The sequence below is a fragment of the Chaetodon auriga genome, chromosome 18 (genome assembly GCF_051107435.1).
Source record: "Chaetodon auriga isolate fChaAug3 chromosome 18, fChaAug3.hap1, whole genome shotgun sequence".
NCBI lineage: Eukaryota > Metazoa > Chordata > Actinopteri > Chaetodontiformes > Chaetodontidae > Chaetodon > Chaetodon auriga.
The window spans coordinates 23,264,634-23,283,408 of NC_135091.1; the positions used below are offsets into that span (position 1 = coordinate 23,264,634).

The window sequence follows — 18,775 nt, forward strand, 5'->3', positions numbered from 1 at the left end:
ACCTATTTTAATGCATTAAGTTTAAGTAAGTTAAGAATTGTAACATGCCTAATCGTTTGGTTTGATCTGTTTATGGATCACGAATTTATAAGATGGATTGTATTCTAATTTAATGGTACTTTAGTTATATGTAGCAGGCATGAGTTACTTGTTTCCTTTCTTTCCTTTATTCCTATAGAACCATGGCTCGGTGACACCACCTCTCAACCCAAGCATTAAAATCATAATAAACAAGTATTAAGTCCAGGCAATTCTGCATCCTTGTGGTTTGTGTGGCTCCAGTCTGAACCTTATAACCAACACATACATAGAGACCTAGTATTTCTCAAGTGCAATAGTATTTTCTCAGGTGCAATAGTATTTCCCAGATAGATAGATAGATAGATAGATAGATAGATAGATAGATCCCCAAGGGAAATTCAAGTTACAGCATATTCCACAAACTTTAAGTAAAAGGCATGAAATAAATAATCTAAAGCACAGCAACCAAAGAATTAAAAGTTAAAAGTAAAAATGTCCAAATGTCCAGTGCAAACAGAATTAAAAGTAGAAATGTCCAGTGTTTACATGAGTTTAAATGAGATGTCCAGAGTTTGAATGTCCAGTGCAAACAGAATGCAAGTTAAGGTGCACAGATGTTGTACAGATTCCAGTCACAACGTTGAGGAATGTTGACATTAATGTTAAACAGTGTTGAGGTTCAGGTGGTTGGAGTCGCACCATGTGACAAAGTCCTGGATCAGTGTCCTGTACTCCTCCTCCTGATACAGCCCACGATCGTGTCATCAGTGTCGTCTGCAAACTTCTGCATGTGGAAGGACTCTGAGTTGTATTGGAAGTCTGATGTGTACAGGGTGAACAGGACAGGAGAGAGCACGGTCCCCTGCGGTGCTCCTGTGCTGCAAACCACGGTGTCAGACCTGCAGTTCCCCAGTCTCACATACTGAGGTCTGCCTGTAGTCTATTATCCAGACATTCTTGGACTTCTCCAGTGCTGGATGGTGTTGAAGGCACTGGAGAAGTCCAAAAATGTAACCCTGACCACACTGCTGCCCCTGTCCAGGTGAGAGAGGGATTGGTGCAGCAAGTAGACAATGGCGCCCTCCACTCCCACCTCCTCCTGGTAAAAACTGCAGAGTGTCGAGGGCTTGGCACACCTGTTTCCTCAGGTGGTGTGGCAGCAGCCACTCCATGGTCTTCATCACGTGTGATGTCAGGGAGACTGGCCTGAAGTCATTGAGCTCCTTAGGTTTTGGTCTCTTTGGGACTGGGATGATCTGCAAACACAGCTGCTGCCAATCTCAGGTAACAGGGTGGCAACCCTGCCTCGACATTATCTAGCTTGATGATGCAATAAGCTAATGGTTGTTTTCCTGTCGGGGAATCTTGCATCAGCACTGCACATGCATACCTCAATCTCTCAGCAACGTACAGTTGAAATGGTTTTGAAAAGTCTGAATTTCCTAGTGCTGGAAAGGTCTGCACATCCTCCTCCTCCTCCATCCTTCCTGAAAAGCCCCTTCAGCTTCATTGTTGGATTGTCCTGCAGTTTTGATCAATGGCTGCAGTGGTGCTGTTTTAAGGGCATAGTCACAGATTTTCTGCTGCTGCACCTTAACACTTCTCTTTCTCTGGTTCTCTTGCCTTCTCTTTTGTCACTAGTGTCTTTGGCCTTGAGAATCTTATGCTAGCTTCCATTTCATTGCAACATGTCATTTTGAAGATGCCTTTTGAGGCCACTGTTGGCTTCTTGCAGTTCTAACATACAATTTTGTCAAACACTGCTGAATTTGCTTTTTGTGATCTGGGTGGCATTTTTTTACTAACTCTTTTTATTAATGCTTTTTTATTAAGCCGGAGTTGTCTCTCTATTGTTCCATTGCTCCTTTTGATCCTAATTTGGCCCCCATCTAGCCTTGCTGGGCACCTCTGGGTATTTCTGCCTCCCTGTCTGTTTCTTATTACCTTATCAGTGCTATTATTTTCTCTGCAGTCACTCCTGGCTTAAGTTTTCCGCCTCTTGTGCGAACGTTTTGCAACCTCTCTGAGGGTGCCTAGTAATATAGCCCCACTTGCCTATTTCCCACTTAACTCTTCTTGTGACAACAGTGATACTCAGCCATGGATTTAGGAGCTCCCTATTTTGTCCTTCTATTCTGTGTCCTTCTGGTATTCCAAACAATGGGCCCAGTGGGATGGTTGCAATGTTCTTTTTTTTTTGTCCACAACCCCCGCAGCACTTGTTTTCCAAGTCATCTCTAGCTGACTTGGAAGATTATATGTCCTGACAATGTTCACTTGCTGTCCTGCTTTTATGGTGGCAGGTCGGGTGGCTCATGGATTTTTATCTTTCAAGGGTCTTTTACTTCCGTGGGTAAGAAAAGTAAGGTGTCTAAGAAGCTGTGCCACCATTAGTTTTTTCTTGGGACTTTAGGTTGTTTTTCTGATCTAACTGTGGTAGATTGCCAACTACCTTGCCTTATGGAATTTCAGTCACCGTTTTTCAGATCTAACTGTGGCAGACTGCCAACTACCTCGCTTTTTTTTAAAACAGTCAGCATTTTGAGGCATGCCCCAGCAAGCCTTTATTCTCTACTTTTGCTATTTGCAATCTTACAAACTTATGGGCTGTGATTACTCAGGCTCACTCAACTCATACATGAATCTAATTTAAACATCATATTTTCCGGTGTTTTTCATTATTGTTCCAGTGTAGTTGTACTTAAAACGTTAGCAGCCTCACTATTCAAAACCACATACATACATATGGACTTACACATATATGTACATACATACTTATATACACCCACATATACAATATATATACATATGAATATTTTTCCCCTTGTTGAACTGCATTCACAAAGTATGAAAAATGTGTGTGTGAGAGAGAGAGATAAATAAAGATAATAATAATAATAAAAAAAAAGTTTAAACAATATTAACATGGCAAGATAGCAGATCACTGTGTTAGTCATCTTGGTGAGGTTAGGGAATGAAATGTGTGACAGGAAGATGCGGTGTGTAGGGGAATTAAACCTTTGGGTTTTGTTGTGAAACAGTAATTTGACACAGAAACTTGAGAATGTGTTATACTGCCCTCTACTGGCTTCTTTTGAAATCCTTCTTGAGTCTGAATAAAAATAAAAAAACAATAGGTTATGGGCCCAGAGCGTCGCTAAAAAGCTGTGTTACAGGGAGTTTTGTGGAATATAAACAGTGTTGTGGGATTCACAATGGAAGATAAGCTGTTTATTGACAAGCTGAGAGGACCAGAGAACATGGAAATTTCAGATGGAGCACTTGCTGAAAGCCAAAGGACTGTGGAGCATGGTAATGGAAATGGAGGTGGTAGCAGCAGATGCTAATGCTAACGCACAAGCAGAATTTGAGAGACTGAGAGAAAAAGCATTTTCCATCTTGGTGATGAATGTAAGTACCCCCCCAGTTGTACCTGATTACAAGCTATCAGACCCCAAAAGAGGCGTGGAACATGCTGAAAGGACATTTTGAGAGAGATACTCTTGCAAATAAACTGTTCCTAAAGAAAAAGTACTTCAGATGTGAAATGAAGGGAGAAATCTTAACTGATCATTTAAAGCGAATGAAGGAACTTACTGATCAGCTTGGAGCAATCGGTGCTGTTATTGAGGAGGAAGACCAGATTGTAACACTCCTGGGCAGTTTACCATCAAGCTATGCTACAATTTGTCACTGCACTGGAGACAAAGATGGACAATTTAACACTGCAGTTTGTTCAGCAAGCATTAATAAATGAAGAGCAAAAGCGTTTGCAAGCTGATCATGATGGTGCTGCATCTGGTGGGGCATCGGCGATGTTAACACAGTCTGTGGAGATATGCAGCCTAATTTAAAGGCAGTTGGAGGTGATAGACCCAGCTCATTCAGATGTTACAAGTGTGGGAAAGAAGGTCATATAAAATGTGACTGTCCAAGCAGAAAAAAGAAAAATAAAACCCACAAGGCCAAAAGCATGATGTGTGAAGATGAAGACTCATCTGAGAGTGCTTTTGTAGCTAAAGAGACGAACCAGGATGAGATGTCATAACAGGCTGAGTGGTTGATTGACTCTGGAGCATCAAAGCACATGACTTGTCACAAAGAACATCTTCAAGTCTACCAGCAGTTTCCAGAGCCACAGTCTGTGAAACTTGTTGACAGCAGGGCAGTGAAAGCCCTAGGACTTGGAAACATCAAACTGGGAATGACATTCAAATCCAGCGGTGTAAAAACTGTCCCAATGTATGATGTACTTTATGTTTCCAAGTTATCCAGGAATCTTTTCTCAGTGGGAGCTGCTACCGGAAAAGGAAATACAGTGCAGTTCAAGAAGTCTCACTGCTACATTTGTGGAAAAAATGGATTTCTTCTAGGGATGGGAACACAGAGATCTGATGGATTGTATCAGCTGGACGTCGAGGGAAGTTCACCTGTTTGTCATGGTGCATCAAGTGCAACAGTAGCAGCCAGCCTGTGGCATCAGAGTTTGGGTCACACCAGCAAGTTGAAGGAACTCAAAAATCTGGTAACTGGAGTGGATTTTACAGCAGAGAAAGAAACCCCCTTCTGTGAAGCGTGTGTGGAGGGCAAGCTGTCTAGAAAACCACACAAGCCAGTGGGAGACATTCGCTCCAAACGTAAGTTGCAGCTGATCCATAGTGATGTCTGTGGTCCCATGCAGACTGAATCTATAGGTGGAGCAAAGTACTTTGTGACTTTTATTGATGATTATTCAAGATGCTGCAAGGTTTACTTCCTGAAACAGAAGAGTGAAGTCCTTAGCAAATTCAAAGAATTTGAGAAGACATTCTCAAATGAGTGTGGGCAGAGAGTCACAAGACTGAGAACAGATAATGGTGGGGAATACACATCAAGTGAATTTCAAGAATACTTGAAGGCTCAAGGTATCCACCATGAGATGACTGTACCCCACACACCTCAGCAAAATGGTGTTGCGGAAAGAAAAAATCGAACACTGATTGAAACAGCAAGAAGTATGCTATCTCATGCTAAGTTGCCAAAGATCTACTGGGCAGAGGCCATAGCAACGGCAGCTTACATACAGAACAGGTTGCCCACATGTGTTTTGAAAAAAAAAAAAAAAAAAAGGCACCCTACCAGAAATGGTGTGGCAAAAGGCCAGACATGAGTCACATCAGAGTGTTTGGTTGTGTTGCTTATGCTCATGTCCCAGACACACAGAGAAGAAAACTGGACGAGAGAGCTGTGAAGCTTCATTTCATGGGCTATGCAAACAATGCCAAGGGCTACCGTCTGTGGGATGAAGAAAAGAGGAGGATTCTCATTCGTCATGATGTCATCTTCAATGAATCAGACTTTGGTTGGAAACAGGAAATGGAGTCCTGTTCAGAGAATCAAGTAACCATCAACACAGATGAAAGGAGAACACCAGCTGACGAGACCACTGTCAACACACCTGCCTGAGAAAGTGGCAGAGTCAGAAAACCTCCAAAGAGGTATGGATATGATGAGTTTTCTGACATGGTCACTGCTGATCATTATGCTAATATGTGTTGTGTCACAAAGCCAAGCACACTGAAAGAAGCATTGATGAGTCCTAATGCAAAGGAATGGCAGGAAGCGGCTAACTTGGAATATGAGTCGCTGCTGGAAAATGAGACATGGGACTTAGTGGATTTACCAAAGGATCGCAAGGCCATAGGATCAAGGTGAGTGTTCAAAGTCAAGCATCACAGTGATGGACGAGTGGAGAGACACAAGTGCAGGCTTGTCGCTAAAGGCTATTCACAGATGTATGGTGCTGACTATGATGAGACCTTTTCACCTGTGGTACAGTTTGACTCAGTTCGTACATTGTTGGCCTTTGCTGTCCAAAATAACCAACATGTACACCAGATGGATGTAGTAACTGCATTCCTAAATGGACACCTGGAAGAGGAAATCTACATGGAGCAACCAGAAGGATACGTTAAACCAGGACAGGAACATCTAGTGTGCAAACTGAATATGTCAATATATGGACTGAAGCAGTCTCCTCGCTGCTGGAGCAAGTCTTTCACAGCGTTCATGAAGGACATTGGCTTTACACAGAGCACATCAGATCCATGTGTGTTTGTGAGATCTCGACAGGAGCTGGAGATACTAGTGGTGTATGTTGATGATCTGATTTTGATCACAGAATCAAGGGAAAGCATGGATGAGTTGAAAGAAGCTCTGAAGAAGCACTACAAGATGAAGGACATGGGTGAGTTGTCCTATATCCTGGGCATCTCTGTTGTCCAAGACAAAGCAAACAACTGTGTCCTTCTTCATCAGAAGCATTACATTGAAACCATTCTCAGAAGTATGGAATCCCATTGCGACACCAGCAGATGCAAATGTGAAGGTCTGATGTATTCTTACTGAGTGGAGGAGCAGTGAGCTGGCTCAGCAAGAAACAGGCAACTGTTGCACTTTCAACACCAGAAGCAGAGTATGTCACACTCAGCCAAGTAGCTCAAGAAAGTACCTAGCTGAGGCGATTACTGAGTGATCTTGGAATGAGTGATTCACCAACAGTGATCCTGGAGGACAATCATTCAAGGACCAAGCACATAGACATTCGCTACCATTACATTCGTGAATGTGTGCAGAACAGACAAATACAAGTGCAGTATTGTCCAACAGTGGATATGAAAGCAGATATCTTGACAAAGCCACTGACAAAACAGAAGTTTGAGTATCTTAAGAGAGAGATTGGACTTTGCCATGTTTAAGTATGCTTAAAATGCTTACTACTGTTTATTGTTCAATATGTTATGTTATAACTGTAAGCAAGGTAAAAAAAAAAAAAAAAAAAAGGGGGGGGGGGAGTAAGAAAAAAAAACTCTTGCAAGTTTTGAGTTGAAAGGATTTATTATCTTGACATTATTTGGAGATAGAATACTGTTTTTAGTTAAAATTCCTTAAGTGCTTGTGTGCCAGTGTAAAATTAAGTGGGAGTGTTGTGAAACAGTAATTTGACACAGAAACTTGAGAATGTGTTATACTGCCCTCTACTGACTTCTTTTGAAACCCTTCTTGAGTCTGAATAAAAATAAAACAACAATAGGTGGAATGTTTGCACTTGTTAATGTAGAAAGGGCACCAACCTTCATCAGATCAGAAGGATTTTATTTATTCTTTTCTTTTAATGCTCATTTAATAATAATTGATTTATTAATGGTAGATCAGTCTCATCATCTGAAGCATAAGGTCTTGATACAGTGATCATCTATTGCCAGCTCAAAAGGACACTGTCTGACAACGACTTGAGTGAAAAGTATTATTTATTTGGCACAATAATGAGAAGGGATTTAAATAATGAACGATATGATGAATACTATGGATTATGTGATGTAATATAAAAAACTAGGTGAAGAAGCTATAGCAGGATAATAAGATGAATGATTTTGGCAATAGTGAGAAGAAGTTTTGAAGAGAATGAGGACACAAATGCAGTGTTAATTTCTTGAATTAATGACTAAGCGAGTCCAATAAGAATTAAGATTGTATAGCCTACGACACCAACACTCATCAAATGCGTCGTGGAGGACGCCTACTTCTGTGCCAGCGGCGCTCTGATGATGGACTGTCCCGAACCCAAATGGACCCCGGTGCCACTGGTCACTCCAATCTGCAATGTGGTCCAACAGGAAGAACCAGTCAAGCTGCAGTGTTGAGAGCCAATATTGGACAGAGAGAGATGTTTCAGGGGCTAGTCCTTTGGCGTCGATAACAGAAGAAAAGCGGCTATTTGGCCTAGACAGATGGGTGGTATTTTGTGTTGAATTTGGGGATACCAATTGTTGTTTTAGTTGTGTTACGTTATTGAAATGATCCTGGTTTGGTTATTTTATCAAAAAACCTCCAAAAGTGTGCGACTTTTGCTAGACAACCAACACTTCCAGAGGGGTGCCAATACTTTCATCCATGACTGTATGTATGTGTATGTAGTATGTATATGTATATATGTAGCATGTGATTGTATTACATGTGTATACCATATGCGTATTTGTACTTATCTGGTTTTGTTTGTCTAACTTAAGGAAATAAAAACAAGGGTTCAGCATCTCGAAGCTCTGCTTCAGCCGAAACCCTTTTCGATCAGCCTATTTTATATTGTCTTGTAATGATTTTCATTGTGATGATTTCTGCTGCTTCTGTTCAAAATAAAATTACTCCTTCATTGATTCATTTATTTACTGCTAGTGCTTCCAGAAAATCTTGTGGGAGGATAGGGCTTAAATTGAAGGAAATGTGGGAACACAAGACCTAATTTTGAAAATTTCCTAGAAATGTGGGAACACAGGGCTGTGGGAACATAGGGCTCACCCCAAAAATATCTACAAAAATTTTATTATGTGATTGCCTTAACAGTTAAAGAAAAGCAGAGTTCAGCTTTAACTTTGAAAAAGTTATGCAATTTAGCGTGGCAAACAAAAACTGAAGTTACAAGACTGGAAAAATAACTAAATGGCACTAAGACAAATTCAAAAACTAAAGAAAAACTAAAGTGCAGAGGAAGTGAAGTAAGTGTTTGCCGCAGGCTGCAGGGAATATACCCTATGGCACTTCGTGCTTTAGAATGATTTACAAGTGAACGCTGTTATGTCATCCTATAAAAGAAAAACATTAACTAAACGTTGCAATGGACTCATCTGCTTCATCTCATCTCATCTCATCTGCTTGCTCTGGTCAATCACAGAGTTTAAATGATTAATTTCCAATCATACATCGACATTGTTTACAACATGTATGTTGACACAAACATACACATTTCGTTGATTAATAGGAATATTCTTCAATACTAATTGTTACGGCCCTGGCCGTATTGTGCTATGTGTTTGTTCCTGTGTGGTCCTGTGGCGTCTTTTTGTCCGGTTCATGTTTTTGTGTGTGAGTGTGTGCTCTTCTTTTTTTTTGAGCAGCTGTGCTGGTCCTGCCCTCCTCCATAAACCAAGTGGTGTCGCTCTCCGATTGGTCCCTGCTGCAGCATCCAGCTCTCTTAAACCAGGGATTTCTCATTCGCCGGGGGACTCGGCTTGACAGCAGTGGCTCCTATGTTTCTGGCGTTTTGAACTAAAAGAACTTTGTCCCCAGATCTCGGTTGTGTATTGTGGTAGAATTAGTTTTGGTAGTGTGGTTTGTGGTGGTGGGTTTTGGATCTTCTTCAGGTTTTGGTTGGTCGTTTGTAACACTGTATATAGTTAGCACTATTTTGTTTTGTTTTGGCTGTGGCCCTTTTTTTACCTGTACATCAGGTCTCTTTTTGTTGATACCAATAAATTGATTGTTTACTATTGAACCTGGGTTTGGTCGTAGAATATTTGTTGATTTGGAGACAAAGTTTGTTTTTTTGTCACTCTTTTATGTTGCGTCTTGGCTCCCCTAGACTGGGGCGTAAAACTAATACTAACATATGATAACTAATAGTATAACTAACTAATAGAGCAAAGAAACAAGGAAAGGCAGATTATATTTGGCAAATTAAGAACTACTAATTATGGCTCATGACTCATTATGTCTCATGTAACATATCTAGAACCTGACCGCTATTAGTCTCTAGTTTCATGGTAGAAACCTGTACAAAAATGCTTGTGAGGATTAAGATCATAGCTTTGTCATTTTACAAGCTAGAAACACAGGAAAAAACATTGATACCATACAAATTGTGAGTTTAGAGTTGTGGGAACATCCAAAGCTGAATCCAACATATTGTTTGCATTATCCGGATGTGGTAATGTCTGTCCTCCCCAGCTCTCCTGAAGGAATGCAGGGGTTAGGTGCAGGTCTCTTGTTCTCCTACAGGTGTCAGTAAAATAATAGGAGGTACCATAGTCACAATATGGAAACACAGCAGCAATGATAGGAATGATGACAGTGATGTAAATCTATATATGGTATTCGTAAAGAGAATTAGGTGCAAGAACGAAATGCAGATAAATAAGGAACCAAATACTAAACAGAATCAAAACTGTTTAAAAATAAGTAGGTAGCAAATCAATGTGCATGATATTATGACCATCCAGAAATAGAAATTAGACTGGCATGTGTAGCCAGTGTTTATGTTTGGTCCTTTTGGTCAGTTTAGAGTATGAAATGTGTAGTAGGTGGCAGTAATATTAATGTTATAAAAATAATGACATGCCATTATCAGAAAGGAGGGTCGTTTGAGGCCACAAAAATCTCCAGGACAACCATGACTGACTACCAGACGAGATGATCGACAACTGCTTAATCAGTGCCGTAGAAACCGGAAAATGCCAGCGAGTCGCGTTCATCATTTGTGGAGAAGACACCATGGAATTAATGTTTCTTGCTAAACTGTAAATCAAAGGTTGCTTCAGCATGGTTACCGAGCAAGACAAATAACCAAGTGTCCATGCCTAACTGTCCAACACAGAGTTGCTCGACTTTGCAGAAAAAATTACAGCTTGGGCACTGGTGACATGTTGTCTTTATGGACGAGAGCCGCTATATGCTTAACCATACAGATGAACAACGGGTTTGGTGATTACGTGCCGAAAACCTTCGCAACAATGGGATGCAGCCAGTGGTGGTGTAACAAATCAAGATCTGAGGTTTAGTATTAAAAACCAACATAAAGTGTTAGTAAGGTGTTGGGCCACCATGTGCTGACAGAGCAGCTTCAATCCTTCTTGGTACTGATTCTACAAGTCTCTGAACTCTACTGGAGAGATGAACATCTTTCTTCCAAAAAATATTCCCTCATTTGGTGTTTTGATGACGGTGGTGGAGAGCGCTTTCTAACACATCAGCCTCAAATCTCCCATAGGTGTTCAATTTGGTCAGATCTGGTGACTGTGAAGACCATAGCATATAATTCACATTATTTTCATCAGACTATTCAGTGATCCCTATGGATGAATCCCCTTCACTGTAGGGGTCAGGTATTTCTGTTTTTTCCTTTAATTTGTCCCCCATCTGTAGTATCTGGCATTACACATATTTCTTTCTATCTAATAATTAGTTTCCCTCTGCCTTGAAGCTTGAAGTGGGATAGATAAGGATAAACAGCGTGTCCAGGACTTGGCCCTTGCCTGGGACCTCCTTTCCCTAACTGAGAAAAACAGGAGATGGCTTTTTGAGAAGCTATTGATCCATGCTGTGAGTGAAAGTCACAATTCTTGTTTTTTATCCTGTGAGCGATGTTTTGGTTATAAATGCCCATTGCTAAGTTTCTAAAAAAAAAAAAAAAAAGAAAAAAAGAAAAAAAGTTGTCTGACAAAATTAAATTGTTGCACTTTTTTTCAGATTAATTTATTCCCAAGGTAAAAAAACAAACAAACAACACAAAAAAAAACAAAACTTATTTTCCTAGAAACATAAAAGATGGTGGGTATTATTATTAACAGTATTATTTCTTCATTCACCAGTGAATTGAAGCATAATAAATGTATTCAAATGGAATCATTGTTTTTCTATCTTGCTCTTCAACCCTGCTTTTACGTGTTCTATCCTCTGTCTTATTACTATTAACAGGTAATAGGATGTGTCACAAGGCAAATTAAGCAGCTGAGATGAGGTCTTAAAGAAACCCCAATGTGGACTCTGATGACCCAAAGACCTTGACACAGTGGCCTTGCTTTTTCCTAAAGAGGGAGCAGGAAATTTCAGCCCTGAGGTTAATTTTAATTACTCTGATCTTCTAATCTTCTCTCTGTTATCGGGGGATTAGCTCAAATGGTAGAGCGCTCGCTTAGCATGCGAGAGGTAGCGGGATCGATGCCCGCATCCTCCAAGAAGACTTTTCGGTGGCACGGTGGCACAGTGGCAACACTGTCGCCTTACAGCAAGAAGGTCCTGGGTTCGAATCTCGCTGCGGGCACTGGGTGTGTCCTCCACCATGCTTCGGTGCCTGCTGCTCGAGGAGGGCCTTTCTGTGTGGAGTTTGCATGTTCTCCCCGTGTTCACCTGGGGTATCCTCCGTAAAAATATACCCCCACTAAAAACATGCAAGAAGATCACCACCTGACCAATGGTGACACAGAAGAAATGGGTCCCCGGGCGCCGGTCTGGCTGCCCACCGCTCCTGGTCTGCCGCGGAGGAAGGACGACCAGGATGGGTCAAAGGCGGAAGACAAATTTCACCTCCGTGTGCTGTGTGCATGTGTGTGTGATAATAAAGGGGAATGTCTCCCCCTGATTCTTCTCTTCTCTCTCTCCGTTATTTACTACTAAATATTATGGTTAATTCCTGGTCAGCATCTATTACTGTCTGTTTTCAATCTTGTTCTTGTTATTTCTGTTTTCCTACATACACAACAATCGACATCATGGGTACCAACCAGTGGTGTTTGATCAAAGAACTACAAAAGAGTGCAAAAGTTACATGTGATTTTAGGATGCAGGTGCTCCTTCAGCGACTCACATGGCCTCATGAGGATAGCAACGATGATGATGATTGTTCAGTTGACACCAAATGCCACATATCAGGCTATCTTGACAGTTCATTGCTAATGGTAGGTTTACAGAGACACTATTGAGCAAGAAACAGCAACATGACATGAATTTATTTTTTTTAAAAATCCTCCCGATTTTTATATATATATGATGTTGCTGTTGACAGCTTAATAGTCGAGTCCAACCAGTCTCATTCTAACAATTATTTTTCTGTTAACTTTTCTCAAGGGTTTGACTAATCTCCTATTGAGTGTAAGCTGTTAGTGCCATAGTTGGCCATTTATCCTGATGACTAATAAAGTCAAAAGAGATTTTTAATTCCTTTTTACTCTACTCCATAGTAACACCAACTGAAATGACCGACCTGGTCAAATTCTGGACCGGATTGGAGATTCTACCACCGAGTCTCTCCGTAGAAGTGGTCGAGAGAAGATACCCCACAGCCTCCACCTGTCTTGCGCATCCCAGGGCATTACAAGGATTACACATCTTTTAAAAACGACATCCTGGCCTGTATTTGCACTTGCCATACAGGATTTGGTCTTGTGTGAGTGACATTTGGCCTGTATTTACCCTTGTCAGACAAGATTTGATCTTTTAGTAGAATATGTTCATTTTTAAATTGTTAGTTGTTCTGTTAAATTATGGTTTAAAGACTTGTAAAACTGAAGGGAACTAACCTAAGGGAGTACTTCCCATAAATGTTACTTGTAAACTATCTCTGCAAGCGTTCAAGAAGTTCTTATTGTATACTGAATTTATTTCCACACTGTTACTGAGAGTCCTTTGCAGTATTACGAAACATCTGTCAATCTCAGCTTTCACATAAAAATGTGGTATATATGTACATCTTAAGTTTTTCAGTTCCTTGTGAACAATCTCTGCACTGATATCATTCAAGCAGGGGTTAAGTGAACTATAAGGGGATGAAAGCCTTTTTTGTAACATTCCTTGTATTATATTAAATAAATCATTAATATTGGTGTTTACAGTGAAATGAACTGTACTGGTTTCATTTTTGCAATGTTACTATGCTGTACCTTCTTCTGTTTCTTTCTCTTACCAAAGCAATAAGAATAACACAATTCAGATCAGGCAAAAATACAAAATATGATTCAGAATCAGAATCAGAAATGCTTTATTGATTCCTGAGGGGAAATTGTTTACGTTACAGGTGCTCCTTACAAGAATAGAAGAGATAGAAGAGATTTAACATGTAGTGCAATTAGAAAAGAAAAAATATATATACATATATAAAACAAAATATATATACTGAGTATATATATATGATATATATATGATATATATGATATGATATATGAACTGCAGTATAAATATGAAAGATCTGACAGGGAGTGAAAAAGTCCAAGGGCCATTCAGAGGGAGGAGTTGTAAAGTTTGATGGCCACAGGCAGGAATGCATTTTGTTGGGATGAGTCTCTCACTGAAAGTACTCTTGTGTCTGACCAGCACATTATGATGTGGGTGTGAGATGTTGTCCAAGATAGTTCGTAGCTTAGTCAGCATCCTCCTCTCTGACACCACCGTCACAGAGTCACACTCCATTCCCACAACATCACTGGCCATGCATATCAGTTTGTTGAGTCTGTTGGCATCCACCATCCTCAGCCTGCTCACACCATGTGACAAAGCTGTCCACAGCAGTCCTGTACTCATCCTCATCACCCTTACTGATACATCCAACATCCAAGGGAGAGAGGACAGTCCCCTGCGAGGCCCCAGTGTTGCTGACCACTCTGTCTGACACACAGTGTTGCAGGCACACATACTGTGGTCTGCCAGTCAGGTAATCCACAATCCAGGACACTAGGGGGGTGCCCACCTGCATTGCTGTCAGCTTGTCACCCAATAGAGCTGGACGAATGGTGTTAAATGCACTGGAGAAGTCAAAAAACATAATCTTCACAGTTCTCGCCGGCTTATCCAGGTGGGCGTAGACATGGTTGAGCAGGTAGATGATGGCGTCCTCAACTCCGAGGCGGGGCTGACAGGCGAACTGGAGGGGGTCCAAGAGTGGCTTGACCTCCAGGACGAGTCTCTCCAGGGTCTTCATGATGTGGGAGGTCTGCCACAGGTCTGTAGTCCTTGGAGGCCCTTGGTCGTGGCGTCTTTGGCACAGGAACAAGGCAGGACATCTTCCACAGCATGGGGACCCTCTGGAGACTTAGGCTCATGTCGAAGGCATGGTGAAGAACTCCACACAGCTGGGGGGCACAGGCTTTGAGCACCCTGGGGCTGACACCATCAGGGCCTGGAGCCTTGTTTGAGTGGAGTCTCATCAGCTGTCTTCTCACGTGGTCAGCAGTGAAGCACATTGTGGAGGTGACAGGTGGGGGAGGGGTGTAGTCCTCAGGTTGGAGAGTACAGTCAGGACGAGTCTCTCCAGGGTCAGCCAGAGGAGGAGGTGTGGAGAGGGCTCACACAGGAGGATGGGGAGGTGTAAAGCTTGGTTTACGCTTCGGCGTCGCGGCGACGCTGTACCTACGGCGTACACCCTATGCCGTCACTGAGCATTCATAGTTCTGCGTCGAGGGAACGCGTTGCTCCGCTATTCACCGCCAAGCCGCTAGGGGGGTGTGGCTGTGTCTTTGTATGGTTTCGGGGGGCTCTTGCTGTCGCGAAGAGGAGTTGTAGAGGTGGTCGTACTTGCGTACCTCCTCGATAATTCTTTCTTCGGCTTGGTCCAGTTTTTCCTGTAGCTCTCACCACAGAAACTTTGAAAATGGCGGTGTTGTTGTGCTGCGACCATAGGGCTGCGACTGAACCGAAAATTACGTTCTGAACGGACCAATCACAGTCCTCGACGTTCACGTCACTACGCGTTGACGCGACGCGCAGTCAGGATTTTTTGGAGGTGCGCGTCAGGCTACGGCGCAGGGTCCACGTAGGGGTCTGCGTCGACGGCGTAGGTACGGCGTCGACGCGACGCAGAAGCGTAAACCAGGCTTAAGAGGGAGGAGAGGGAGGAGGGGGGGAGTGGGGAAGTGGTTGATAGTGGTCGTCCAGGGACAGACAGCAGAGGAGTCGGAGGGGGGATGAACCAGGCCTGCAGTGTCAAATCTACCAAAAAACAGATTCAGTTCATTGGCCTTGTCAACGCTGCCTTCAACTCCTCTGTTGTTGGTCGTTCTGAAGCCAGTGATGGTCCTCATTCTACTCCAGACCTCTCTCAAGTTGTTCTGCTGGAGTTTCCACTCCAGCTTCCTCCTGTATTTCTCCTTAGCCTCCTTAATTTTCACCTTCAGTTCCCCCTGTATTGTTCTCACCTCCTCCCTGTTACCAGCTCTGAAGGCCCTCTTCTTCTCATTGAGGATGACTTTGATGTCCTTTGTTACCCACGGCTTGTTATTTGGATAACAATGGGCAGTCCTGGCTGGGACAGTGGAGTCCACACAGAAAGTGATATAGTCCATGATGCACTTTGTGAGCCCATCAATGTCCTCTCCATGCGACTGACAGAGTGCTTGCCAGTCTGTCACCTCAAAACAGCCCTGCAGTGTCTCGTATGTCTCCTCTGACCATCTCCTCACTGTCCCTGTGGTCGCAGGCTGAAGCCTGGTTTACGCTTCTGCGTCGCGTCGACGCCGTACCTCCGCCGTCGACGCAGACCCCTACGCGGACCCTACACCATAGCCTGACGCGCACCTCCAAAAAATCCTGACTACGCGTCGCGTCGACGCGTAGTCAGGACAATTTGATTCAGTGTCTTTATCTACTCAAAACAAAAGCCATTCTGATTTCCTGATCAGTTCTTTTACAGCCCAAGAAACTGCTCACAAAATTGAATCGCAGCAATGTAAGTATCGCAGCCAAAGGACTGGGATGCAGCTCTTGGGTTAACTGCATCTCTTAAAGCTGTCAGTTGTCCATCGATCAGAGGGCATGCTGTGTGTGGAATGATGCTCGAGTGGTAAGTACACCAAAGTCTGCTGTTTTCCCACTCAGTGTCAAGAATATCCATTGCATGTACCTCTGTGTTATTTGGTCCTGGAATTGGGTAATGTGTACAACCCAGTTCCCACAGCTGGTTAGGGGTCATGTGGCTTTCTGTTCTCATCGAATGATGGTCCCAACCATTGTGAAAAGTATCTAGGTCATCCTGCAGGCGTGGGAGAAACACAAAGTGACAGCAGAAGAGGTGTGTATCATTGGTGATGCTGAGGAAGCCCTCTTCTTCAAGGTAGTGGAGAACATCATAGTTGATGCATGTTACAGCTGCCCACAGGTCTCTCCACAACCACTCAATCCTCGAAAATTTTAATTGAAAGAAAAGAAAATCTATGAAAAGATTTTTATCCACAAATGCACAAAAACATAGGGCTCTATTTTCGTTTTCAATTTTTAATCTATTTTGTCATGTTTTTGTGTTGAAGTGACTGATGGGAACAACAATTCTTGAAATTGGTCTGATATTGAGGAAGAACATTTCAGCTGACAGAAGCAAAACTTTGGTTCAGTGTAATTCTTTGAGGTAACTGCACTGTCCAAATAAGTCCACCAAAGTGCTTATTTTTGCCCTGGACTGGCTCAGGTTGTTAGTCCAAGTGTCTGAAAATATTAAGGAAAGAACCACTGAGACATACCATATTAAAGAGCAAAATGTGTTTTGTTTAACAAGAAACAGTTGTTTAATTCCTTTCTCCAAACTAATCAAATTCCTCTTACAAAATGATAATTTTGAAATCTTTATCTTCATGCAAACACAAAAAGATAAAACTCACCAAAACGGGCTTGGCTCATTTTCCACTATTCAATCACCTGCTCTGGTTTTGGTGAAATAAACCTCTTATTCACAGACATTGATGTGAAAAAATGTAGATTTATAAAGAAGAAAGACATCCTTTATTAGTCACACTACATGCACATGCACATACACGCCATGCTTTGGTGAAATTCTTCCGCCGCTTTTGACCCATCCTGGTCAGTCCTTCCTCCGTGCCTGGGAACCCAGTTTCTTCTTTGTCACCATTGGTCAAGTGGTGATCTTCATGCATGTTTTTTAGAGGGGAGTTTCATTTTTATGAAGGATATCCCCAGGTGAACACAGGGAGAACATGCAAACTCCACACAGAAAGGCCCCTTTAAGGGGCAGCAGGCACCGAAGGCATGGTGGAGGATACGCCCTCAGAATCAAACCCAGGACCTTCTAGCTGTGAAGGCGACAGTGTTGCCACTGTCCCACCCTGCCACCAGAGTAAGGAAGTAGAGGTAGGGGGGACATCAAAGAAGCAGCAGGGAGAAGCTGCATGTACAGCCAGGACATTTTCACAATTAATGCGGTGAATAACAGGTTTATTTTGACAAAACCACAGTTAGTGATCAATGGAACAGCAGAAAGATGAGCCAAGATGGTTTTGCTGGGTTCTATTTTTTCCGCTTAGTTTGTTGATTATGATGATGTTAAAATTATAGTTTTGTGAAGGGAGTCTGGCCAAGATTGGCAAGACCAGTGAAACTGCTGTTTCTGCATTAAACAATGTGTCTTAAAGTCTGATTTGTAGCAGTTCTTCCCACCATGTTGGTGGACACTTGGAAAAACAAACACCTCTAGTGATGGTGTGAAGTTGCTTCTGCCAGTTGCATCAAAAGTATTCAGAGCATTTAAGAGATTTTTTTGGTACTTTTAGATTTTTTTACATGCTAAGGTTTACTGCTGTGCCCTACAAGCTGCACCAAATGCACAGCCACTGCAATGTAACAAAGGAAGTCAAGGTACAAGTTATACAGTTGGAGTGACCTTCTGGAAAAATTTGGATCAACTAATTATGAAAATAACCATTAGCTGAAGTTCTGATATGAAGCTGCAGTAATGGTTGTGTACTTTATGTAACTTCTGTTTCCTATGTTTGTTCTCTAGAATAGGTTTAGTGAAAGATGTCAAGTCCCATCCACCTGAGAATTGTTTTTGGTGGAGATGATGCCAGAAAACTTACCCTCACGTCAGGGATGCCAGCATCTGTGGATCAGCTTGTCCATGAGATAAAGACTGCTTTTGGACTTACAGAGCAGTTCAGGCTCCAATACAAGGATGTAGACTTTGGAAATGAATATGTTAATCTTATGTCAACCAGTGAAATAAGAGATAGGGATACTCTCAAAGTGATTTTTTTTGCTTGTGAAGAAACGAGCTCCGGCATTCCAAAGACTCTGCCATCTTGCAGCACCAGCATGGCAACTTCAACCAGCACAGCACACAGTTCTGAGATCCCAGGAAGCTTGTCTGCAAACACCCTCAGCTCTCCATCCCTTGACCAAGTGAGTTTGTCTTCTGATCACTCATTTGGCAGTGCAGACACCATCATTTTGG

The 18,775-nt window shown here is 42.2% G+C and overlaps 1 non-coding gene across 1 annotated transcript; it reads left to right on the forward strand.

Annotated features, from left to right (window-relative positions):
- Positions 1–11,712: 11,712 nt before the first annotated feature.
- Positions 11,713–11,785, forward strand: trnaa-agc (transfer RNA alanine (anticodon AGC)). The gene has a single exon. It is a non-coding gene; the product is annotated as a tRNA-Ala (tRNA).
- Positions 11,786–18,775: the final 6,990 nt, after the last annotated feature.